At 45.5% G+C, this 26,844-nt stretch overlaps 1 protein-coding gene across 8 annotated transcripts in view; it reads right to left on the bottom strand.

Annotated features, from left to right (window-relative positions):
* RPH3A (rabphilin 3A) overlaps positions 1 to 26,844 on the bottom strand; it is a 293,036-nt gene that overhangs the window by 73,477 nt on the left and 192,715 nt on the right. Inside the window, exon 1 of one of the 8 annotated variants that reach the window (XM_059875882.1) lies at positions 12,751 to 12,813. The exons of 6 other annotated variants lie outside the window; for them this stretch is intronic. The gene's annotated coding sequence lies outside the window, so the exon portion shown is untranslated. Of the gene's footprint in view, positions 1 to 12,750; positions 12,814 to 26,844 lie in introns of those variants that run through there. One more of the 8 variants, XM_059875876.1, reaches the window with a different exon arrangement.

The raw sequence follows: 26,844 nt of genomic DNA on the forward strand, positions 1-26,844 counted from the left end.
CAGAATTGGCTGAAGTCTGGGAGAAAAAAACCATCTTCATCCACCCACCCCAGCCAGAAATGCTCCCCGTTTACTTCAGAGACACTGCCACCCAAGCTGAGGTTATGCAAGAGAACAAGAAACATTTGTAATGCATCCTTACCAAGGCCTGCGGAGACCCTGCACTGACAATTAAAATTCAGTGACAATAAACAGCACTAATTAAAAGCAAAACTAAGTACTTAATAAGACAAATGAGGTGCCAGTACTAAAAGCTAGGATGAGAGAACTGGCATTAATTAAAAACAAAGACTAATTTCTTCCCTCCTCCAAATGGACTGCATTGTGTGTGTGTGTGTGTCTAGAAAATGTTTAGATTTATTAATGTACAAAATGCCATGGAAGCAGACAGGTTATGGGATTAGCTCTGTCTGGGGTTGGGGGTGGGGTGGGTCCTTTCCAAAAGGGGGAAGACTGGGACTGCTCCCTGAAGGATGAGCTGGAGTAAGCAAGACATGAAGATTGGAGGAAAAGATGAGGGAACAGAGTGAGCAAATGTTCAGAGGCTTCAATGGACATGGAATATTTAAGGAATGGAGAAATCCAGGGGGATGGAGCCTGGGGTGATGGTAGGGCTGGGAAAAAGGGAAAACAGAAAAGAGGGAATAGGTCCCAGTGATGAACCCCTGTTTCTGTGGGTCAACAAAGACAGTGCATAGCGTCTCCAGCACTCCCCACCCAGACAACCCCTGCTTCCAGTTAAAGATCCAGAGGCTAAGACCACATATTCTGAGCAGACAGTTCAGCAAGGTGACTTAGGGTATGAGTTGGGGGGGCCAAGTCCATTCTGCCATTTATGAGCCTGATAAGTGGATTCATCTTCCTGAACCTGTTTCCTCTTCTGTAGAGTGGAGACAATAATAGGACCCATCTCAAAATAGAATTGTGAAGATTAAATGAGATGAGGCCTGACACAAGTCATCCTCTTGTAAGTGGGAACTATCATTTATTTATGTTATTATTAATAAAAATATCAGTTATGTTTTCTTAAAGAAATGGGAACCCAACTTTGGCACGAGTAGGAAATGTCTCAGGATTCTTGAAGCCAGATTAGGTATGTGAAGCATGATAATAATGAATGATAGAAATAAAAACAACAACAAAATGCATTCTGTTATTATGATAAGAACAATATAATTGTACTAATGCAAGGATTATTTGAGAGTGCTATGGAGAAGGAAATGGCAACCCACTCCAGTATTCTTGCCTGGAGAACCCCATGGACAGAAGAGCCTGGCAGGCTACAGTCCATGGGGTCGCAAGAGTCGGATACAACTTAGTGACTAGATCATCATGGTTGTCATTAGTGCTGATAACTAAATATTTCTGACTTCTCACAATGCGATAGGATTGCTCTTCCCTCTCCCTGGAAAGCCGGAACACAAACTGTTTTGGCCAAAAAGAAAAAAAATTTCCAGGTGGAAACTCTAAAGCAAGTGCTCACATCACCACTTTCCCCTTTTCCTGTCCTGACAATCGTAGATGTATGAGGATGGAGCTCCCCCCTCAGTCTGGGTCCCTGTGTGAGGACAAATGCAGAGCAGACACCCACTGCTAACCCACCACATCCAGGTTCACGAGTGAGAAACAAATTTCTGTTGTCTCGGTCCTTGCAACATTGAGGATGGCTGTTACCACAGCACAACCTAACCCATCCTTTCTAGACTCACTGTGAGTGGGTAACTGTACTAAGTGTTTCATTTGCCATATCTAGTTGTATCTTCATAAAGATCCTAGAAAAAAGGAGCTTTTGTTACCCACTTTTACATATCAGAAAACTGAAGCCCAGAGAGGTAAGGTCATTTGTCCAAGGACACACAGTCAATAAGCCATAACAGTGCATGCACTCAAAATGAGTCCACAGCAGAAAACACAGGACACACACTGAAAGCAAGGCAGAGCATCCAGAATCGATCTTCCTGGGGGGAAGATGTCTCCTGCTAGAGGGAGGTGCCCCCATCATTTCCCTCTTTCCCTAGGTTATGAATCCCTCTGAACCCTGAGTCTACACACCCAAATACTGAACAATAAAATGCAAAGGCAGACACTATTAACAGAACACTCTTCAGGGCTCCCTGCACAGCCCAGCCAATTACCTGATTGCTTGATAGTGGAAGCTTGCCTTTGTTGTGTTGTTAATCGAGTTTATCTCTGCTCCAACTCCATTGTGGTGAGTAAGGAGAAGAGGAAAAGCTCAGGATTGATTTCTGCACTTGCACAGACACACACAGCCCCAAACAGGAAAATGTGATTAGACAGGTCTGCGTATTAAAACAAGTAATTTAGCTTAATGGCCTCTGGCTGCCACTCAGGCTCAAGTTGCAATACCATTCATTCTGATTAAAACTCAGTTGGAACTGACTTATTTGCAGCCCTAAACTAACTCTCCTCATGTCACAGAGACCACAAGTGTCACCCTAATCCCTCCTCTGCCTCAGGGATGAAATACTCAGAGCAGAGAGGGGCATTTATCCCTTTGAAAAAACCAGCATCCTCTCATCTGAGGGGCACTTTCACAAATCATAGATAGGAGACATAGCACTCCCATTTTACAGATAAGGAAACTGAGGCCCTGGTTTGCCAAGGTCACATGGTAGCAGGTAGAAAATCCAAAGATATTCCTGGATCTGGGTCTTGTATAAATGAGCCTTCTGACCACTCTGTTATCTTGACTATTGTTGCAAATAATACAATATTTGTTCTTTTAAGTGAAAGTCGCTCAGTCATGTCTGACACTTTGCGACCCCATGGACTATACAGTCCATGGAATTCTCCAAGCCAGAATACTGGAGTGTGTAGCCGTTTCCTTCTCCAGGGGATCTTCCCAACCAAGGGATCAAACCCAGGTCTCCCGCATTGCAGGCAATACAAGGGAAGCCCAAGCATACTGGAGTGAGTGGCCTATCCCTTCTCCAGCGATGGTGGAGCCAACCAGGTATAAATCCAGGTGTATCTTCCCTTGATATCAATACTCCTAACCATTACTCTGGACAACCACTCATATGACACAGCTGCCTAGCTAGATCTGGCGCCAAGTGAAAGGTACAGTGAGGGAAAGTCTGGCATAAGGTAAAGGACAGCTCTTGGGTATTCCCTGGCAGGCCAGTGGTTAGGACTCAGTGCTTCTACTGCAGGAGATATGGGTTCGAACCCTGGTCAGGGAACTAAGATCCCACAAGCCACACAGTGTGGCCCCAAATCCCCCAAACCCAAACAAACAAAATCCAGCTCTTGTTAGAGCTGATACCATCAGAGGTATCAAAAGGAGGATGTGCTACTTTGAGAAGTAATGAGTTCCCATTCGCTGGAGCTGGTCAAGCACACACAGCAAAACTACTTGTTGGGACTGTTGTAAAGAGGGCTATGAGCTTTTCTGAAATGGCCTCTTTCTGCATTTGAAAAGGAATGGTTCAAGTTCACAGACTTTCCTCTTATGTGCGAGCAAAACTCCTCACATTTCACATGTCTGACTCTCATCAAGCAAGCAAGGCCAGTTTCTGTTTATACGACAGAAAGATTCAGTACTCTGGTCTCAGATGCGCCCTGCCATGGGAAAATGCGTATTTCATTTCATCCTTGGAAGAACAGGCAATCAGGGATCAGGAAGAGCTTTGCTTGCCTCTTCACCTCAACACGCACAAACCCACACTCACATTCACTGTCACCCACACCCTCTACTTCAGTTCACCAATACCTACCTACACCCTGCTACAGCCCCTTCCTTCCCACAGCACATACTTAGACTTGCCCATCCCCATTGACAACATTCTGATGCACTTATGCCCATTCATACTCAAACCATACATCCACACACCTCTACCACACACACTCCACACACTCCTAACCACCCCTCCTCCCACACTCTCAGCACCTTCTCCACCCACAACACACCCACATTTGTGACAGTCACGCCCATACCCAACTGCATCTACACACCAACCATCTTCAGTTCCAACAACCCCCCACCCCCACACACACACAACAGTCATTTTCACACATGGTACAAATTCCAGGACAGAATCTCCCACCAAGAGCTCAGGCTTTGCAGTCACACGGACCTGGATTCAACCCCCAGCTAAACTTGAGCTGGGTGAGCCTGGAAAAAATTACTGCACATTTCAGAGCCTCAATTTTCTTGAGGCTGTAAAATGGGGGCTGTAACAGCCGTTCCTTCATAGGATTGTTGAGACGCTGGAGTGGAAGACACAGCAGTAGAGAGCATAGGGGCTAGTTCTGGGCAGGGCAAACCCTCACTTGGGTCATCCAGGGGCTCTTGCAGAATTCCCACCCTCCAAACGAACACAGGTTACAGGTTCCCTGGCTGGGAAGGACAGTTTTTGCCTCAGATTGTCCAGCCATGCTATCTCCCTGGGATGTGGATTCTAAGAAATCTGAGACCAGGTCAGAAAGAACAAAAAGCTTCTCTTGGTTCCCATGAATAATAAATCTTGGAGACTTGGCTTCATCCACTCCTCTCTCCTGCTCTCCTGACACCAGATGGGGGAAGGCAACAGAAAAACGAATCTCAGTCAGTGTTGGCTGGAGAACCCAAATGAACCCCAAAGTTCCTGTTCCTCTCCCTATGTCCCCATGAAAACAGCCATCAGAGCAAGAATGGATGGAGCGGTCTGCAATATACAAAGTCCTTGGTCTTCACAATGACCTAGGCAGGTGGGTGTTATGACCTTCATCACTGGAGGCAGAGGAGTGCAGAGGTTGAAAGGTGCTGAGTTGCCACAGTTCAAATTACAACTCTGTCTCTTTCTAGCTGCATGATGTTAGGATAGTTACTAAACCTCTCAGTGCCTTAGTTTCCTCATATGAAAAACTTCATAATAATAGTGATAGTAGTATTATTTTGTAGGGATGTTGAAGGATTAAATGAGCTAATACTTGTAAAGTGTTTAGAATAGTGTCTGGCACATGGTTAGAATTAAATAAGGAGAAGTCTCCATTATATCCTGTCACATCTCCAGGATATAATGGCTGAGAATAACAGCTCTAATGGTATTTACCATTTACAGGGTGCCAGTGACCATGCTCGGAGAAGGCAATGGCACCCCACTCCAGTACTCTTGCCTGGAGAATCCCATGGACGGAGGAGCCTGGTAGGCTGCAGTCCATGAGGTCATTGGGAGTCGGACACAACTAAGCAACTTCTCTTTCACTTTTCACTTTCATGCATTGGAGAAGGAAATGGCAACCTACTCCAGTATTCTTGCCTGGAGAATCCCAGGGATGGGGGAGCCTGGTGGGCTGCCGTCTCTAGGGTAGCACAGAGTCGGACACGACTAAAGCGACTTAGCAGCAGCAGCAGCAGCAGCAGTGACCATGCTAAATGATTTACGTACATTGGCTCATACTGTGCTTGCAAAGAGACATCATTGAATCTATTTTACAGATGGAAAGTTGAGGTTTAATAAAGTTAATTGGCCTTCCCCAAAACTGAATCAGAACCAATAAGAAGTAGGACTTCTTAGAAAAGTTGGGGAGACATGAAGAGAGCTTTGGCCCAAGCTACAGTTCAGGACCCCAGACAGCAGCACACGTTTAGTACTTTACTTCTATCATTCTGGAGCTTCCCTGGAGGCTCAGATGGTAAAAAGCGACTACTTGCAATGCAGGAGACCCGGGTTCGATCCCTGGGTTGGGAAGATCTCCTGGAGAAGGAAATGGCAACCCACTCCAGTACTCTTGCCTGGAAAATTCCATGGATGGAGAAGCTTCATAGGCTACAGTCCATGGATGAGGTCACAAAGAGTCAGACACGACTGAGCAACTTCACTTTCACTTTATCTCTCATTTTGGTGACTATATGAAAGTGTGTGTGTGTGTGTACATAGGGGTGAAACTAGTAATTGATGAACTGTCTAAAAGTTGGGATCCACCCTCATTTTATGATGTAATTCACACTTTTCTCCCCGAGGTTCATGCCACAGAAGATACCAGGATGGTAAGATGTTGAGAAGCCTTTTTCATCCTCTGAAATGTTCCTGCTCCTCCACTTAACACCTCAAGTCCCAGTTCAATTCTCACAGTCCCATGATGCTTTCTATAGCCCCTTGAACCCTTTCGTCTCTGAAAATTTAAAGTTCTTAGAATACAGAAACTTAGGGCTTAGCCTCCTATAGTTCACAGAAATCATCCTCCACAAGATGGAATGTTCCATGGGGGGATGGGAAGTGGACAACTGTCCCTCCTTCTCCTGGTATCAGCACTCCAATTTTATTTTAGTGAACCATCCTTTTCCTATCTTACCCATGGTTCTGATGGGAATGACCTCAACTACCAGCCATGGGGCAGTCACATGACTCTGGTCTGGGCAATCAACATATTCTCCTCTTTGATTCAAAGTTGTATTGGTTCCCCAATACAAGCCAATTAGACTCAGTCCTGAAACTTTTGTTGGAATATCTTAGGAAGGAGTTACTCTCTTTTCTTTACTGGACTGAAGATGGGATAAGACAAACTTAACTTGATGAGGTTTGATCAGGTAGAGAAAATCTGCCTGGGTGTGAGGGTAACCCAAAGGGAAGCAGAATGAAGAGACAGTCAGCTCTCACTCCTACAGCTGTTAAGCTATGGGATTCAGTCACTCCTCAGCTGTGTCATGGACTCTTTGATTATGTTGGCCAATAGATGTCATTTAGCATCACTTGAATTAGTTTGAGTTAGGTTTTCCATCAATGTAGTTCAAACAGACTAAGATGTGTATTAAATAATGTGTCTTTAAACAGAAACACAGAAAGCAAGAATATATACAGATTGGTTGATGCAGTGTGACCAGAAGCATGCAGGAACTTAACCCTGATTTTCTTCTGGGAGCAATGATTTAGTCATGTGTTCATCAGTGACCATGATGATGAACTTTACAGAACATAACCTGATGACTTTACAGAACATAACTAACTGCAAAGAATGATAATCTGCTCCCTCCCTCTCTCTCTCTCCACATACACACACACACACACACAAAGGGCTTACCAGGTGGCTTAGCAGTAAAGAATCTGCTGCAATGCAGGAGACTCAGAAGATGAGGGTTGGATCCTTGTATGTGGGAGGGTGATGATCCCCTGGAGAAGAGCATGGCAGCCCACTCCAGTATTCTTGCCTGAATTTTCCAGGCAGAGGAACCTGGTAGGCTACAGTCAGTCCATGGGGTCGCAGAGAGTCAGACACAACTGAGCGACTGAGCACATACACACACAAACACATACATATACATATATGTATATATAAGATAAATAATATATACATAATATGTAAAGATGTTATATATCATATATACATATGTATCATATGTAAATATATATAGAATACTAATCAGCAAGCACTCCTACCTTTCCACTTTTCCTCTTACAAAGAGGACTATTAAGTGGGACAAATGCTTAGTAGTTTGGTCTGTTTCCTATTTTATTTTTCAGAGTGCGATAGAGGCAAAGGGCTGATAATAAGATAATTGATGCTAAGAGGCAATTTGAGAGGCAAAGTGCCAAGGACCTAAAAGGACTGTCATTGTGGTTAGTTTCCTGGCCAATTTCTCCCATGCAAAACCAAAGGTGCACTTCAAGTCCCATTCCTACACCATCACCTTGCTGGGGGCAGAATGAGGTGAAGAAGAAGAATGGAAACCAGCCAAGAGCGAACATATTGACTTGGGGTTCAACTGGGGATGGAAAGCTTGCAGGAATCATCTAGTACCCAGCCTTTCTGGAGTCTAATCAGATAACAAACCACTGCTGGGAGCAAATGGGTTTTTAAGTATATTTTTAATCTCTAACACCCATGGGGCATGCTCAAAGGCAGAAGGTTTGCAGTAAGCCAGGGGTAGTTGCAAGTAGTTCCTCTCCAGCCAAGCTACCAGCTCAGTTTCTACAATAAAATGGGTTACTTATGAAGGCTGATTTGAGGGAGTAGGATAGTCCTCATCTTTCAAAGCCAAGAACGAGTGTGGATTGAGTCCCCTTGTCCCTGATTCCCAGCTTCTTATTCAGGAAAGAAAGGAAAACTTGAAGGTCATTCCTCTGTAAGACAGGAGTTGAAGTTTTGCAGTTATTCTGAGTTTTTAATCTGGTTTTTGCCTGACCAAGTTGCAAGGAAAATTAAGAAAGGAAACTAAAATGTCCCCAACAATGGGACCTGGCGACAGAAAAGGCCTGAATGAAAAACCAAGCACTTGTGATGTAGAACTGAAACCAGCAGGAGGCACTGGGTTAAGGGTCTGGATTTAGAAGCAAAAGGAAGAGGAAAGTGAAAAATGAAGTCACTTAGTCGTGTCTGACTCTTCACAACCCTATGAACTGTAGCCCACCAGGCTCCTCTGTCCATGGGATTTTCCAGGCAAGAATACTGGAGTGGGTTGCCATTTCCTTCTCCAAAATGAACAGGAGGTGATGCTCAACTCCTCCCACACTCATTTCACCTGGTGCTTCTTGGGACATCTTCAGACCCTCTCCTCAAGAATTACCTCTCCCAGGAAGCCAAACTGTCTTTAGTTTAGGGACTCACTGCATTTGAAGTACCTAAATCCAGACATGTCACTGAGGCTAGTCCTGGCTCTATCCCCCGCTAGCCTGGAACCTTAAGCAAGTTCCTTGGCTCCTCCCCTTCCTTGTCCAGAAAATGGGGCTTATCACTGTGCCTTCTACTCAGGACTGATGGAAGAATTGGATGAAATCAGACATGCAGCACCCCAAGCACAGTGCTGGCCCACATTAAATACTCAAAAACTGGGAGTTCTCATTTCAAAATAATAGTAACTCTCATACAGAGTCCTCATTGCCAACCACAGACTGTACGACCTGAACTTACACGCAGGTCCTCTTGTTTTCCCTGCCTTCTGTACCTGGTGTTGAGCTTTCCTCTCCCAAGTGCAGTAATCAAACTGAGGAGCCTCGGAGATCTTTTAAAATCTTGGGGGTTGAGGTGAGCATTCTATGGCCCTAGATCCCCAAGAGGATGAGAGAGGTCAATGAGGCAACCAGAAGGAAATGTCAAGAACCATCAAAAGGTATCGACACATCCCAGGAGACCCTCTTCAACTCTCCTACATGCACAGCATTTTAACACCTACAAAGATATCGCAATAGCGTCCTTCTTAATCTTCATTTCCTTGCAAGTCACACAAGATTAGAGTTTCAGGGCTCACTTCAAAGATGCCCAAAATAAGGACACAAGAGGTAAGATGACTCACCAAAGGCACATCACTGGTAAACAGAAGGATTGTCTTAGAACAAAGTGTCACATCCCTGGCTGCACCCTAGAATTGTTGAGGGGGGATGGGAGGACTCAACAATGCTAATTCCAGGATCCCAACCAAACCAACTAAAGAAGATGCTCATGGTGGGTACCCACATCACACTTTTTGAAAGTCCTCCTGATGATGTTACTGTGCAGCTGGGGCTGAGAACCACCAGCTTAGAACCATGTGCCCTGAGCCACACTCTTTCCAGGCTCTCTCTCCTTCAGCCAGTGAACCTTCAACTTGAATGTGCACCAGAGTCAGGAGGGCTCAGGAAACTAGACCAATGCCCACTTCCCAGGCCTGCAGATTCTGATTCAGGAAGTCTGGGACAGAGCCCACCAATTTGCATTTCTAAGTTCCAGAGTGATGCTATGCTGCTGGTCTAGAGACCACACACACTCTAAGGACCACCTCTGCATGTAATGCTAGAAAAATGGAACCCAGGAGACCAAAGTTCCTGGTCCCTAGTTTCCCTTCTGCTGACAGCACTCTCTTCGCTCTGAGTCAGAGCAAATGTTACCAGAAACCAAGGAAGCCCAGGGGGAGGCTGAGGGCTTTAGGGCCTTTTCTTCTCTTGTTTCTCTCCTTTTAAAAATAATCCACCACTTAAGAGACTGTCACTGAGCATTTGCTGCTTGTTCTTCCACACACAGTCCAAATCCTTCTCCTGCAATGCAGGTCTTCTTAAATATTGAATAAGTCTGCTGCTCCACCAATTGCCACAGCCAGAGCTGAGGTAATGTTGATATTGACAAAGGATTAATATCATTAATCAGGTTACAAAGATCAGGCTACTGAGCTGGTTTTATAAAAGACCTTCACTTTCTTCCCATCACCAAAATCTCTGGTGCCTCAGCACCTTCCCTGACTGTCCCTGACCCCTTCTAAGGCATGAGGTTTGCTTTCTCTTTTACTGTTTTTGCCATTTAATGAACCGTAGGACGAGTCAGAGCAGCCTGGGGAGTGGGTCAGGTTTCAAACAAGAGCAAAGAGCATTAGACTGACACTGTCAGTGCCCATTGTTTAACAAATACTACTTACTGAGAACTTACTGTGTTGCCAGACGCTGTGGGATACAGTGTAGTGAGCTTATAGTCATAAATAAAATAGTCAGATATTCCTGCACCAGTGGAGCTGACATTCTAGTGGGGGGAGATAGACAACAAATGAAATAAACAAGTAAAATTGTGTGTCATATGGTGCTAAGTGCTAGGGGGATAATAATAAATAATAAATAAAGAAGGAAGAAGCAAAATTCTGGAGGGGGGTGATATTTTAAATAAGATGATTAGAAAAGAAAGGCCTCACTGAGAAGCTGATGTTTAAGTAAAGTCCAAAAGGAAGCGAGGCAGTGGGCAGAGTGGAAAGGATTAAGAGTACCCCCTCTCAGTTCAGTCAGTTCAGTTCAGTCGCTTAGCCGTGTCCAACTCTTTACGACCCCATGAATTGCAGCACGCCAGGCCTCCCTGTCCATCACCAACTCCCGGAGTTCACCCAAACCCACGTCCATGCAGTCGGTGATGCCATCCAGCCATCTCACCCTCTGTCATCCCCTTCTCCTCCTGCCCCCAATCCCTCCCAGCATCAGGGTCTTTTCCAACGAGTCAACTCTTCTCATGAGGTGGCCAAAGTACTGGAGTTTCAGCTTTAGCATCATTCCTTCCAAAGAACACCTAGGACTGATCTCCTTCAGAATGGACTGGTTGCATCTTTTTGCAGTCCATGGGACTCTCAAGAGTCTTCTCCAACACCACAGTTCAAAAGCATCAATTCTTCGGCGCTCAGCTTTCTTCACAGTCCAACTCTCACATCCATACATGACCACTGGAAAAATCATGGCCTTGACTAGACGGACCTTTGTTGGCAAAGTAATGTCTCTGCTTTTGAATATGCTATCTAGGTTGGTCATAACTTTCCTTCCAAGGAGTAAGCGTCTTTTAATTTCATGGCTGCAATCACCATCTGCAGTGATTTTGGAGCCCCAAAAAATAAAGTCAGCCACTGTTCTCACTGTTTCCCCATCTATTTCCCATGAAGTGATGGGACCAGAGGCCATGATCTTCGTTTTCTGAATGTTGAGCTTTAAGCCAACTTTTTCACTCTCCTCTTTCACTTTCATCAAGTACCCCCTCTAGAATGTCGAACTCTGTAATTTCACCACCATCATCAAAATAACAGTAACTAGTGTTTATCAAGCATCTCTCATGCCTGTTCCAGTGAAAGTCACTCAGTTGTGTCTGACTCTTTGTGATCCCATGGACTATACAGTCCATGGAATTCTCCAGGCCAGAATCCTAGAGTGGGTAGCCTTTCCCTTCTCCAGGGGATCTTCCCAACCCAGGGATTGAACCCAGGTCTCCCACACTACAGGCGGATTCTTTACCAGCTGAGCCACAAGGGAAGCCCCATGCCTGTTCCAAGCAAAGACTAATATATATATATTTGTTCTTATATATATATATATATATATATATATATTCTTCTTAAATTCCCAAGACAATCCCAAGAAGTAGATGTTATTGTCATCCCCACTTTCCAGATGAGGAAACTGAGGTACACGGAGGTTTAGTAACTTGCTCAAAGTCACACAGCAGCAGAAAAGTGAAAGTGTTAGTCACTCAGTCATGTCCGAGTCTTTGCGACCCCATGCACTGTAGCCTCAGAGAAGGCAATGGCAACCCACTCCAGTGTTCTTGGCTGGAGAATCCCAGAGACGGGGGAGCCTCATGGGCTGCCATCTATGGGGTCACACAGAGTCGGACACGACTGAAGCAACTTAGCAGTAGCAGCAGGACTGTAGCCCACTAGGCTCCTCTGTCGATGGAATTCTCCAGACAAGAATACTGGAATGGGTTGCCATGCCCTTCTCCAGGAGATCTTCCCAACCCAGGGATCGAATCCAGGTCTCCCGCATTGCAGGCAGATCGTTTACTGTTTGAACTACCCAGAAAGCCTGCACAGCAGCAGAGCTGGGATTCAAACCCAGGCAGACTGGCAACTATCCCTACCTCCTCCCTCCACTCTCAGCCCCCACATTTTCAGGAATTGGACCCTATACCATGATTAATTGCAGAACACTCCCTCGTTGGGGTCCCACTGTCTTCCTGATTTCTAGGCAGTCAGTGCTATAAAGAGAAGGGGTGTGGGCAGATTGGCCAATACAAGAAACTTTCTCAGTCAGTATAGAGTATTTCCTCCCCTTATTGTGAATCCTGTGCTGCAACCAGGAAGTCATTTTCAAAACAGATTAGGCTAAGTCATCCTTTTGCTTATAAAATCGCACTGCTCTCAGAATAAAGACGAACTGCCTCATGATGGCCCTGCAGGTACTACCAACCTCAGCTCATACTGAGCTCCCCACCAACCCTATGTTTTGCGTGATGCTGCCTTATTTGACCCTTGGATATCACCACCTCAGGGCCTTGACACACTCTTTTTTCCCTGCCATGAATGTTTTCTCTTCTTACTTGGTTACCTTCTGTTCATCCCTCAGCTCCCAAGTCAAATGCCACTTCCTCCAGGAAGATGAGGTCAGATTTCTTTGTGACATGTGCTCATAAACTTGTGTTCCTCTCTTTAGAACCCTTGCCTCAGGTTCTAATTATACATTCATTTGTATCATCACTGATTTATGTCTACCTCCTCAAGGGAAGGTACCAACTCTAAATTGTTTTCTACTGTATCCGCACAGTGAGCACAGTGCCCGATAAATACTAAAAATGACCAAATAGAACATAAGGACCCCCACCCTCGACCAAATATCCCTAAGACAATGGAAATTTACCTTCTATCCAGGTCCTTAAAGTGTTTTACACTGTCATTATCTCTCTCGATTTACTTGTTTTGAATAACAAAATAGTTAGGAAATTCTTTCTAAACTTTTCAACCATTATGCTCCAAATGATATCTCTTCCTTTTCCCATTCTTTAACAAAAAGTATTTGTAGCAGATGACTTTTTTAAAAAATTATAAAATTGGCCTTACTTTTCTGGTTTGTTGACTGTTTTTAAAATATGTCAGTGGCAGAAAGCAGTTTTTATGGATTACTTGATTATTTTATATAATAAGTATTTTTGTATAATATAGTTGATGAATCAAACACTATAAAGGGACATTTGACCATTTCATCTATATCCCTTAATAGGTTTTGTTTTCTTTCTTTCAGCTCCTAATAGGTTATTTTTTAAAGTCTGGCTAACCATTTTGTGCAAGTCAGGAGGGATTGATTTCACAGGGAAAATGTGGGAATTGAAGGTCCACTTTGTTATCTGGGGACATCTGACCTACATGGTAGTGAAAGTGAAAGCGAAGTTGCGCAGTCGTGTCCGACTCTTCGAGACCCCATGGACTGCAGCCCACCAGGCTCCTCCGTCCATGGGATTTTCCAGGCAAGAGGACTGGAGTGGGGCGCCATTGCCTTCTCCGAGGCTACAGTCCATGGGGTCACAAAGAATCAGACACGGTAGTAGGTAGTCAATAAATATCTATCAACTGAATAGTGGTAACTATATGTTGAATGAATAAATGATTGTATGTTGGTTGAGAGGACCTCTAAATTCAATGCAGAGCAGATCAGACATTCGTTTTTAATTACCCCCTGACAAAAATGAACTCAGATTTATAGCCTCATACAATTACCATGTTCTGTCTTAGGATTTTCATTTCTTCAGTTTGGCTCTGGAAGGTGAAATGATCAGGAGTGACAGGAATCAGATCTAAGTTAACATCAAGAAGGACAACCACGCTGATCAGACCTGTTCAGCAATGCACAGAATGACTTTGTAGGTGCTGAGCCAACCATCCTAGAGGCATTCAAGCCCACTGCCCTGGGAGTGATGAAGAGAATTCACCCATGGGAAAGAGCATTGTTCCTCCCAGAATGACCCATGGATCAGCTGCTACCGTATCAGTCAGGAAACCCTTTACCTTGCAGGTTCCAGGGTATAACCCAAACCTTCTGAGCCAGAATTTCCAGGGATGGGCCTTGAGAATTTAAAAATACCCCAGGAGATTCTTGCATACACTAAAATTAAATAACCCCTGAAGTTAATGACTGGGCAAAATAAGTTCCCAGACATTAACTGCCTGCTTTTCCCAGCATATTGTCACATTTTGTCGGCTTGATGCCTTGTCACTGGCCTGGTGGACCTGCTGTGCTTTAAAGTTCTGTGGCGTAGCCATTGTCATCCCTAAAGATTGAACTTTTTTCTGGTCCCCAACTTACCTTGCGATCTTAGGGAAAAGGTTTACCTCTATGGGGTTTAGTTCCTTCATCTGTAAATGGAAGGAGTAAATCCCAACTCTCCCCTTCAGAAGTTTATTGTGAAACACCATTGACTCTAAAAGCAATTTTTATTTATGTATTTATTTTTTTTAATTTTTAATTTTTTTAATTTTATTTTATTTTTAAACTTTACAATATTGTATTAGTTTTGCCAAATACCAAAATGAAAGTAATTTTTAAAATGTAAGTCCTATGCAATAATAAACAGCTAGCATTTCTATAGTTGACCATGTACTGGGCACTGTTCTGAGTGCTTCATATGTATATTAACTCATGTAATTTTCATAGCAACTCTACAAGGGAGATGATATTATTATTCCCATCTTATAGATGAGTAAACTGAGGCCAGAGAGGCCAAACAACTTGCCCAAGTTCACAGTCCAGCAAGTAGCACAGCTGAATTCCAAAGAAGTCTAGAGGCAGCAGCTGTGCTTTAACCACTGAGAATACAGCATCCTACTGGTCAGTGAGATCCAGTCCTTTACAAGAGTGATGTTCTTGCTTTGGCTACAAACCAGAAGGAGTTGAAGACTAGACAATCTGTTTCTGTAGAGCTTTACATTGTTAAAAAGTGTTTCTAAATTGCTCGATCTTTGCAACAATTCTGAATAGTAAGGGAAGTGGTAACTGACTATTATCCCATTTTACAGAGCAGAAGAATGAGGCCCTAGGAAGTTTATTTCTTTGCTATGGAAACTTGACTGTAATATCCAAAGATCTGGATTTGAGTTGTTGAATCCACCCTTTACTAAATGAACTGGGGGCAGGGCGGGGAGGGGACTGAGAAAGCTGCCTCTCCAGCTTTCTGTTGCCTCAGAATTCTGTATGCAAAATGGGCATAATACTACTGCCTCTTTCCCAAGGATTTCTGAGGGTTAAAGGCAATCACTCATGTGAATGAAAAGCACAGGGCTAGTCCTTGGGACTGCTCTGTCTATCCCCCAACTCATTTGCTTCCTGTACAAAACTGCAGCTCCAGCATATAATTACCATGTTGCATAGCTGGGACTTGAACCCAATTGGACAGACTTTATCTCAGAGACCTTTCTAGCAAGAGGATGAAGAGCAGGTGGGGAGCTCTCCAGGGCATCAAAGACCACCCTGTAGTAGAGCCCTGAGGCCACCGTTACAGTCTGTGTCAGTGAGAAATGCCCCTGTGCTGCTCCATCGGGATAAAGGTTCCCATTCCAGATCTGCTGCCATGACAACCAGAGGGAGGATTTTCCAGAGCTGAAAGCTGCTCAAGCCCAGGGCCTTGGGGAGGCTCTAGGGAGCCTCTACGGCCACTTGAGGAGGCCAACTACCAGCCTCTGAAGCATTTTACCCTCTGAGCATATTCAGGGGCAGTGCGATCCTTTCTGCTGCCACCAGTGTTTTTCCAGAGGCCACGTTAGAGGAGGAAACCAAGGCTCTGGGGGGTACACAGAGAAGCTTGTGTGGCTGAGTCTGGGACAGGATCCAGGTCTCTCTACGTAGTTGGGGAAATGACTACTCAACAGGTTGTTGAAGGAAATGACTGTCTCAACCTCAGCCATAAAACTGCTCCCCAACACACCGTATACACCCCTCCACACAGGGTAAATTCAGCAGAACATGGAGGGGCCATTAACACCCATTTATCCACATCCCACCCCCAAGTATCATTTAAGACAAAGTTTCCTTACACAAACCACATCATGCATAATATCATTTCACTCTCAAGCAATCTTATAAGAATATTAAGACTATCCCCATTTTATAGAAGACACTGAGACTCAGAGAGAGAAACTCATTTTGCCAAAGGTCACACAGTCAATGAATATCTGAGACAGAATTTAAACCCAGATGTCCCTGGCTCCAGACCCCATCAACTTGACCTCTGTTTTCCTCGACATACCTATGGGGTCTGATATTAGAAGCTATTCCTCAGTGTTTGCTGAGCAAACCATCCAAAGCAAAACAGTAAAGCATCAACCTGCACCTCTCAAATGACATTGCTACATGCTAAGTTGCTTCAGCCGTGTCCAACTCTTTGCGACGCTATGGACTACAGCCCACCAGGTGATTCTCCAGATAAGAATACTGGAGTGGGTAGTCATTCCCTTCTCCAGGGGATCTTCCTGACCTAGGGATTGAACCCAGGTCTCCTGTATTGCAGGTGGATTCTTTACCATCTGAGCCACCAAGGAAGCCCCAAATGACGTTAAAGTTCTATTAAAAATGAATCTCTATGTCTTGAAAGAATCCCAGCTGCCCAGTGCAGGGAAATTTCCAGAAATGATCTGGGTAACTGGAGAGAAACTAATATAAGAAAATGGTAAAATATAAGGGATTTACACTTTGGAGCACAACAACAATTAAAAGCAAAGGATTAGATGCACATCTCACGATCTCTTAAAAAACAGTGCTGGGTAGGGGGGGAAAGGTGAGAAACAATGAGATCTACAGCACCATAGCATTTATGTAAATTAAAAATACATGTTTTGTGAACTTATGGTTGATGGTGGAAAGGACAGTTAGGGAGTTTGGGAAGGTCATATATATAGCAGGTACACACTGCTATATTTAAAATGGATAGCCAACAAAGACCTACTGTACAGCACAGGGAGCTCTGCTAAATGTTAAGCGGCAGCTTGGATGGGAGGGGAGTCTGGGGGAGAATGGATACATGTGTATGTATGGCTGACTCCCTTTGCTGTTCACCTGAAAATATCACAACATTGTTAATCGGCTATAGTCCAATACAGAATAAGAAGTTAGGAAAAAAATACACGTTTTGCAGGTGCATAAACAACAAAAGAGATGATCACTGAACAGAATAGAAGGGTTGCCTATTAGGGGAGGGGTTTGGGGTAGGGGAATAAAAGAGAATAAATAATAAATTAAAAATAAATACATTAATTAAAATTAATTAAATAAATTTTAGAAATAAATAATAAAGAATGAATAACTGAGAAAGAAACCTGCAAGGATAGGTGATGGTCATGGTGGTGTACTAGGATATGAGAAAGAATAAATTCACCCTCGGCACCTTATATCAGAATGAAAATTTAATGCTAATCTGTACAGCAGATGAGTTCTGCGTGGAAAATTGAGAGGCTGTGAATGAGGACAGCTCTCCTTCCACTATAATCACAAGTAAAGCCCCCCACTTGGTAACCAGCATATAAGCACTATTTATTCTTCCCGGAGATTTCTCCCCAAAGTGGCTTATGCGCTGTTGATGCGCCCAGGCCCGTCTTTATTTTTTTTTTTAATTTCTTTTTAGCTTTAATATATTTATTTTATTGTATTTTTTAACTTTACAATATTGTATTGGTTTTACCATACATCAACATGAATCCGCCACAGGTATACACTTGTTCCCCATCCTGAACCCTCCTCCCTCCTCCCTCCCCATACCATCCCTCTGGGTCGTCTCAGTGCACCAGCCCCAAGCATCCAGTATCCTGCATAGAACCTGGACTGGCTGATGAACATAGATGCAAAAATCCTTAACAAAATTCTAGCAATCAGAATCCAACAACACATTAAAAAGATCATACACCATGTCGAAGTGGGCTTTATCCCAGAGATGCAAGGACTCTTCAATATCCGCAAATCAATCAATGTAATACACCAGGCTGTCTTTAAAAAACACACAGATAACACGGAGGTCGGCCCTGGCTAGATCAACCCTTCCAAAGTTTAAAAAAAGAGAGAGAGAGAAGAGAAAGCAAACCAAAAGAAACAGCAGCAGATGCCTTTCTGAAAGGCATTGGAGGCCCCTCATCGGTCTGCACGTGGCTTTTCACCCCGCCCAGGGCGGGGCAGGGGTGGGGAGGGGGGCGGAGGTGGGATGAAGGTGCTCCAGCGCTCTTCCTCAGGAGCATGCTCAGTGCCTACGATGCCCTCTGGCCTAGATTCCCGGCTCAGGTGAGCCACAGGTAGGTCTCTAACGATCAGAGGGGAAGCTGCAGGCGCCAGAAGTGGTTCACCATCTTGTCCAACAACCTTTCCCGCAAGCCCCCACCCCGATCTCCAGAACTTTGGGAGAGAGGCTTGACCCCACGTCCCAGCCTGACACAGCGGCATCGGCCATTTCCAGTGGCTTCCTCGGCTTCGCCAAGTTCGCCGATGTCCTCCTTAATGCTGACAGGTTAATCCAGCCACTACTCATGAGAGAAAGAAAAACTCCAGCTGCTGCCTTTTCCTCTGGGGTGGTGGGGGGCGGAGGGGACGATACACGTTAGCCGGCCTGGCGTCTTAACCCACAGGCCCCACTTTCGGTGCCCGGAATCACAACCAATGAACCACTGCCAAGAATGGACCCCCACACCTAATCCATCAGTAAGAGGTGGCCGAGCTACTGCAGAAGCCACCCCGAATCTGACCACCTTCTTTGCACCCCCTAGTCCCCCAGGCTGTGTCACTGCTCCCCATCACTGGTCTCCTGGCTTCCACCCCTGCCTCCTGCAGTCTGCTCTCCGCTCAGAAAACAAAGTGATCATTACCAAAATTGTAAACTAGGTCATGTCACTTCTGATTCAAACCCTCCCCCCACCCCCTAGTGAAATGAAATCCAGACTCCACGCCTACCCTGGCAGGTCCTGCAGCCCGCAGGCTCCCTCACTTTCCCCTCATCCCACCGCACTGACCTTCTTGCTGTTCCATCAAGACAACATAGTTGTCTCTGCTTTTGCGATTGTCATTCCCCCAGCCTGGCTCCTTCTGGCTCCTTCTAGAGACTCAGCTCTCAATTCAACCATTACCATCTCCCCTGGCCATCCTTTTTGTAACTAATTTTAAAAACTTTTTATTTTGTATGGGAATATAGCTGATTAACTTTGTGATAATTTCAGGTGGACAGCATATAACTAAATTTTAATTACTAAGTTATCTCTCTCCCTGCACACCATTTATCACTATCTGTCATGTCATGCTGTTTCCTTCATAGCACTTGACATAGTCTAAAACCATCTTGTTTGTGTTTTTCTTTTGTTTCTCACTAGACTGTAAGCTCTAGAAAGGCAGGGAACTCTGTCTCATTCACTGCTGAGTCCCCAGTGCCTGGCACATGGTAGGATACAATAAATATCTGAGAATGAATGAATGAAGGAATAAATGAGGGAATAAATAAATGAAAGGGAATGAGTTTGCAGAAAGCAGTGGATCTCAAAGCGGAATTCCTGGAGCAGCAGCATCCATGTCCCCTGGGAATGATGTGTTAGACATGAAAATTCTTGGGCCCCATCCTAGTCCCACTGAATCAGAAACTCTGTGTTAACAGCCCTCCGAGGAATTCTGACCCAGGTTGACGTTTGGGAATCTCTGTCATAGGGACCACCTGCAGTCTCTTGCCAGATCCCTCTTGTGACTGAGGAGTGCAGAGCTAACTGGCTGGGTGGTCAGTCTTGTTGGAGGAAGGAAGTCAGAAAGGAGGAAGGAGTCAGCCCCATGCCCTTGACTGACCACTGGCCTTTGCATGCCCGGGTAGTCTTCAGAGCCATGCAGAGCTGTGCTGAACACACTGAGGCTGGGGAGGGCTTCAGAAACCACTCTGCTCCTCTCCAGAGCAGAAGGACAGGCAACTTGCCCAAGAAGTTACATCTCTGGCCTTTTGAAAGCTCCACAAAATCCCAAGCACTTGACCTTAGCAGTAAGATGACCAACTGGTCCTGATTTGCTTGAGCTTCTCTCAGTTTTAACACACAAAGTCCTGCCTGCCAAGAATCCCCTCAGTCCCAGGCTAACTGGGAGAGTTGGTTCACGCTACTCAGAGACCCGACTTGGGGTCTCGGGACTTGTAAATGCATTCCCTTCCCAAGTCACTTTGGTATATCTACCTGGGTGAGACTAAAGATGGGATGGGGAAGGGCAGAATTTAGGAGAGGAAGATGGAAAGAGATTGGGAGAAAATGCTAGCCAGAGGGAGAGAGCAGAGATCAGATGAGGGAGAAAGAAGGGGAGGAAAGATGAACTATGAGAAGAAAGAAAGGGAATTTTTAAAGGGTGGAAAAGATGGAGAAGGGGATTCGGTGTGGGTGTGAGAAGGGGAGAGAGAAGAGACAGAGACTTAGAGACCCAGTGCTACTGTGACAGAAGAAACTCACAGGTAGAGGGGATGGGACAGGGGCAGGCTGGGCTTGGGGGAAGAGTGGACCACATAGATGCCTTCTGGCAGCATCTTGAATACAGGGCCTCCTGACAAACTTTGAGAAATCATCTCTTTTCTCAGGAGCCCTAGACACCACCTCGCCATCAATGGCTGGCACCAAACTTGCTTGCCTAATCTGTTCTCTACTGAAAGCTGCTTCCATTCACAAGCTGCTGCTTATCATGGTGTAGATGCATTCGAGAGGAAAGGAAGGAGAGAAAGAAAGAGAGAGAGGAAGAAAGAAGAAAAAGGCAGCTGAATGAACTTAAAAGATTATATTAAGAGATGCGGAGAGTTTTTTTTTCCTCCCGCTCTCCAAATAAATCTTTCACAAGCCAAACATCATTATGACACTGTCAGATTAATTCCCTCTTGTTGATTGATTGCAGAGGGATGGGCAAAGCCCCGAGCTTCCTGAGGCCAGTTATCTTGCTCACTAGCTGCATTCCTAAGCCAGAGTCTGACACAGCTCCATTACAATGAGATTTAAGTGTGCATTATGTCTTTAAAAGTAATGACAGCAAGACAATTACTTAGAAGAAACCACAGTGACATTGCATACGCAGTCTGGTGCCTCAGCACTGCACCCCGGTCTCCCACTTTTCCCTGGCCCAAATGGAAAGCTATGTTGGACTAAAAGGAACCAATTCTGTTCCCTGGCCAGGCTGGAGGGGTGATTCTTACCACCTGGACAATGAACCATCCTATAACCTGAGTCCTTGCATCCTGACTGAGAAAGAAGTAGCCTCCTAGAGCACTCAGGTTAGCAGGGGATGCTAGGTCCAGCTTGTGCTCCCATGGGAAATAGAGGGAGCCAGTAGCAGAAAGTTAATGATGTGTCATGGGGAGGCAACGGCCCCAGTTCTCAGCCCCCTGGGGGATGTGGAGGGTGGGGGACCATGGCAAAAAGTCTGACGCTCACAACACACCTAGAACTGTTATAACTGACACCTGTAAAAGTGTTTAGCATTTCAAATAACTCTTTAATCTATAGCATTGGTGGTTTAGGAAAACACAGAGCCCAGGGCCCTGAACTCAGAGTTTCTCGTGGGACAGGTCCAGAATCTAACCCAAGAATTTGCCTTTTCTAACAAGTTCTCAGATGATGCTGATACCGCTGGGGGTGGGGATGGGAGGTGGCGAGGACCGTACTCTGAGAACCACCGAGTCAGATGAACCACCCAGTTCAGGTGAATCAGTCTCTTGAGCACTGAGAGCTTTTTACAGCAGAATGTGAACCCAGCAACGTCTGTCTTTCTCTGCCTTTTGCCCTCCCAGGTAAAGCCGCAAGCTTACTTTGTGCAAATGCCGCTTCTCACTCGCAAAAAGCTTTTCAAAAAGCTCCCCTCACTTTTCAGAAAGGATTTTACAACTCCGCCTCGCTAAAGTGTAAGTGACTAATAAGGAAGGATGCATTATTCCACCCCAAAAGCATCTGCTCTTCATCCAAGAGCAAAGCCTAAAGACAAAGAATGAAACTTTAATGATGGGTTTTCACATATCAGTGAGCTGAGTGTTTTAGGGTGATGAAGGAAGACCTCTTTGTACTAAAACCTGCCCTCTCCCTGAAAAGATCACATTTTGTAGGCAGTCGCTTACTTTATCTAAGTCCCAAAGGGACTGTGTCTTTGTCACTATTACCATTATTTTTTTGGCCAATGCCCACCATAGTGCCAGGCATACGGTAAGTACTCAATAAATGTATGACATATGGATAAATGTCAGCTAACTCTTTGACAGGCGAGAAAGGCCAGTTCTTTGCCTGTAGCAGATCTGAGATGAAAGCCAACCCTTTTTAAACTCTTCACCAATGACTCATCATAATGAACCAATGCTAATTAAGGACCTACTGCATGCAGGTCACTGGCTGGACCATAAAGGCATCTCTCCAAATTGACCAGTTCACTAGTTAATCAAGGTTTCATTCATTCATTCACTCATGCAAGTCATTGCTGAGCACCTGCCATGCTAACTGTGACTCTAAAAAGGAAGAGGGTACAGCCTTGGCCCTAAGGATCTTGCCTTGTAGCATTTTGGAAGTTGTATATAGAGACACCCACTGTGGCAGGGAAAGCACCAAGGCAGGGAAGGGAGAGAAAGCTCAAGTCTCCTAGGAAAAATCCTTGAGCTCCAAGCTGGTGAGTAGAGATGATTCAGCAAAAGCCTCCTAAGGATTTGGAGGAACAAAAGACACAGAGGGCTTCTCCTCCCGAATGCCTTCCTCCAGGGCCTGCCCACCACACTCATGACCGCCCTTTTTCCTTGGGGCCTCAAAAGACTTAAAGAAAGGTGGTCATTATGCCCATTTCATGGGTGAATAAACTGAGGTCTGCCACCCACCCCCCGCCCCCGGCAACTACACAAAGACCACATACTAAGTAAGTGGAACTGGAAGTCCCCTATCTCCACACCGTGTCCTCTTTATCCTGGGTCCCAGAGATGTGTGCCTGACACAACAGAGGAGTCACCTTTCTCTATCCTAACTCAGTCTTATTTAGGTCAGGGGTGACTGCTGCTACCATCACCAACAGCATCCCCATCACTCACATTTATTGGACACTTACTCCTTGCCAGGCTCAGTGAGAAGCAGTTTGCAAACATTAACTCAAAATGCTCACAGTTCCTTTATTATCCTCATTTTAAAGATGGAGAAACTGAAGCCCAGAGAGGTGACATGACATAACTAGAAAGTGCTAGAACCAGGATTTAAGCTCAGGAGATCTATCTCCAGAGCCTATGCTCTTTACCATCACACTGTGCTCCCTTAGTGCACCTGAGGAAAATGAGGCTCAGAGAGGTTTAGGGTCTCTCCTGAAGTCACACAGCAACCAAGCACTGGAGCCAGGATTCAAACTCAGGTCTGTTTGCTCCCAGCATCTCATACTGCAGCCCCTAGAGGCTAAAAAGGCTGGCTTAAAGAAACAGACAGGGGTGGGGAACAGGAAGGAGAGGTGGCTATTTTTGTGGTGCCTCCTTCACTCTTCTAGCACATCAAGGATCTCCATCCTGGGTGGCAGCTGAATAATTTAAGCTCATCACTCCAGCCCACCACTACTGGGTCCCGGATTTATTTTTATCCCAGGTTACAGCCACAGTGCTTAACAGAAATAAACCATGCTGTTTGCTTCTCATCGTCTTTACATCAACTCCTGATTTGTCTGCATTCATGACCAGCTCCCAACTTGAAGGCGATAAAGAGCAGAAGATAAGCCCATATGTCATGGCAGTTTTTATTAGAAAGTGTCAGATTCTCTATGACCCACAGAGAGACAGAGAGAGAGGGTTAAATAAAGAGTAAATATCTCAGCTTACAAATAGACCCCCAGAGCAGCCACTCTGACCAGACCCACAGCCTTAGATAGGCAGCCAGGATGTGTACAGGCAGCAAGAAAACAGAAGGCACAGCAAGCCGGGGAGACTGACTTCCCAGGCCACCATTTCGGACTGCAAGATCTCTGGCCACTGCCTCCCTCCCACCACTGAGAAAGGAGACGTCCGCACTTGTCCCCACAGCTATGCTTCCTGATCACCTCACAGGATAGAAAATTGGAAAGGAGCTGCTGAAGGTCCTCCCCCTGCACCCCGGTTGGGTCAGGGGAGTGGCAGCTGCTGGAGCCAGGAATGAAGGCAGGTATCTTATCTTTGTATGTTGCTGTGCATGACTCACTGTGTGGTCTTGGGCAAGCTGCTTGCCCTTCCTGGTACCCCTGATGACTAGATCAGAGGTTCTGAACTCGAGGTGCTCAAGTGGGCTATAGGGCATAGGCATCTTTCCAGAGTGGAGGTTCTCAAAGAGATCCTTGGTGTCTTTCTGGGATAAGTCTCTAGAGGGCTTTCAAGTGCTGCCAGATCTGGATGTCTATGCAACTGAAGCCACAAACCAATAAGACCCCTTTCCATCTGAGCACAGGATTCTAGGAACCTAGGAAAGTTCTTACAAGAGCCAGTCTCCATCCTGATTCACCCAAACAAAACCTGCTCAACACATCTGGTAAATTCCCAAACACAGGGCTGACCCTTCCTAGAAGCATGAATGCACACACGCACAAATATACATACTCAATACTCATCACACAGTTATAGAGCCTCAGAGATGGAAGCGGCCTTGGGGTCACCTAGACCAGCTATTTCATAGCACAGATGGGAAAACTGAGGCCCAGAAAGGGGAGGCAGAGCTGGGGCTGGGACCCAGGTCTCCTGATCCAACTCCAAAGCTCTTTCCAGAAGCTTCTGTTTCCCTTACGCTGGTGCACCACAATGCACCAATTCAAGTGTGATGAGGGGGTAGGGAGGGCAGCCTCTTGGATCTTAACCACCCCCAAGGAAATAAGGATGGGAGGTGGTGAGTAGATGTTCAAAAAGCACCCATGGGTGGACAGCCGAGTTCCAGCTACCTCAGGTGGGCTGGCCTGCCCTACATGGCTGAACCAGTGGTTATCACGTGTACGTGTAACTGAATCACTTTGCTGCACCCTTGAAACTAATGCAACATTGCAAGTCAACTCTGGTTTTATTTGTATATGTATATATATATACTCCTACACTGGATGGTTATATTGCATTGGCTGGTTATATTGCCCCAGCCCCCTAAACTTCCCTGTGATCCAGCAATTAAAGAGTTAACACTCAGCGCAGCAGGAGACCCTTGAGATCCCCTACTCCAGGGCCCCAGCCGTGGTCCAGTCTGACCAGTTAGTGCCAAAGTTCAAAATTTTAAATATCACCCATGGGCCGATCTGTGGCTCCTTATTTGACTGTGGCTCCAAATTTCCCCACATTCATCATTCACACTTAGGCTTCCCAAGGAGGAGACAAAGGCAACTTCCTCCCCAAGGTCACCCAGCAAGGAAAACCTGGGATTTTTGAGGACCAACTCTTTGGTACTAACCACCAAGCATCCCTTCCCACTGCCTCACATGTCATGTCCTGCCTGAGCAGTCATATGCCTTGGGATTTTGGTGTCCCCACTTGGCTCTGGGGCTGGAGAAAGTGACTGAGTGGGCCGTGCTTACGCTTGCCAGTCTTGGGGGCTGATGTTTTATTCCTCCCACCTCCAAGAATAAGAACTGGAAAAGGAAATCCTCGGGGAGGGGGTGGCCCCTGAGATAATAGTGAAGATGCTAAAAATAAAGACATTCATTTCCAGTAAGGTAGATATAATCAAACCAGGAAGCAAAGCAAATCCCCTTTTGATGGGTCACAGATTAGCAGCAAAGGCATTTAAAATTAAATGTGAGTTTTGGATTCAGTTACAAGGGACCTCCCCCTCCCACTCACTAACAGGTTGGTGAGGCTGATCCCATCAGAATAAAGAAACTAGAGCAGGGTATGGTCTGTCCTGGAACAGATCTGAAGCTGGAGCCTGGAATCCTTCCCCAGAAGCCGAACAAACCTTATTCGCCCCTTTCCCTACTCTGAGACAGGCTCAAGGATGAAATCCCCTGGGCTTGGTGCACCCTCTGTGTAATCACTTACAGGTTATACCACCTGTGAAAATAAAACCTTGTCTGCTCAGCAGACAGCTGGCTGCTCCCCTCTGACCTGCCTGACCACTCATTCCAAGAAAAATGTGATCCTTTCATGTCTCCCAGATCTCTCATCTCAGGAAACTATGAACAGGTAAGCTTGCACAAAATCACCACAATTAAATTACTCAGCTGTCCCTGGAAGATGGTACAATCTGCACCCGCTCCTAGGCAAGCTTCACTTAGCATGCCTACGTTACCCTAAACAAGGGTTAACTATCCAGCCATAAGTGATCCTCTCTCATCCAGAGTCAGGGTGCCCACCCACTAGATCAGAATACCCAGAGACTGTCCATGCCAGGCTGGCCAGTACCACAAAGGGTTAATTCACTCAGAGAACTGCTGGCTACTTTCAGAAGCTTCTGTTGCAAGGGAGAGGACAAATTGGGCAGAAGCCACAATTTTGATTGCATTGCCTAAAACATGAGCATATTTTACCCCCACCCTGGGCAGTGAGCCGAAATCTCATTTGGCTTTGGGGTGCTGCTTAGGCAATCAAACACTGCAGAATGTGGGCAAATAAATGTGGTCATTCCTCAGCACCCTTTCCCTCCCACCTAACCTCTATCCCACCAGGTCATGTACACACCTCGTTGCAACTGGGACTCCAATACCCCTAGCCCATTTACACAATTGA

Source organism: Bos taurus, chromosome 17 (assembly GCF_002263795.3).
Source record: "Bos taurus isolate L1 Dominette 01449 registration number 42190680 breed Hereford chromosome 17, ARS-UCD2.0, whole genome shotgun sequence".
Taxonomy (NCBI): domain Eukaryota; kingdom Metazoa; phylum Chordata; class Mammalia; order Artiodactyla; family Bovidae; genus Bos; species Bos taurus.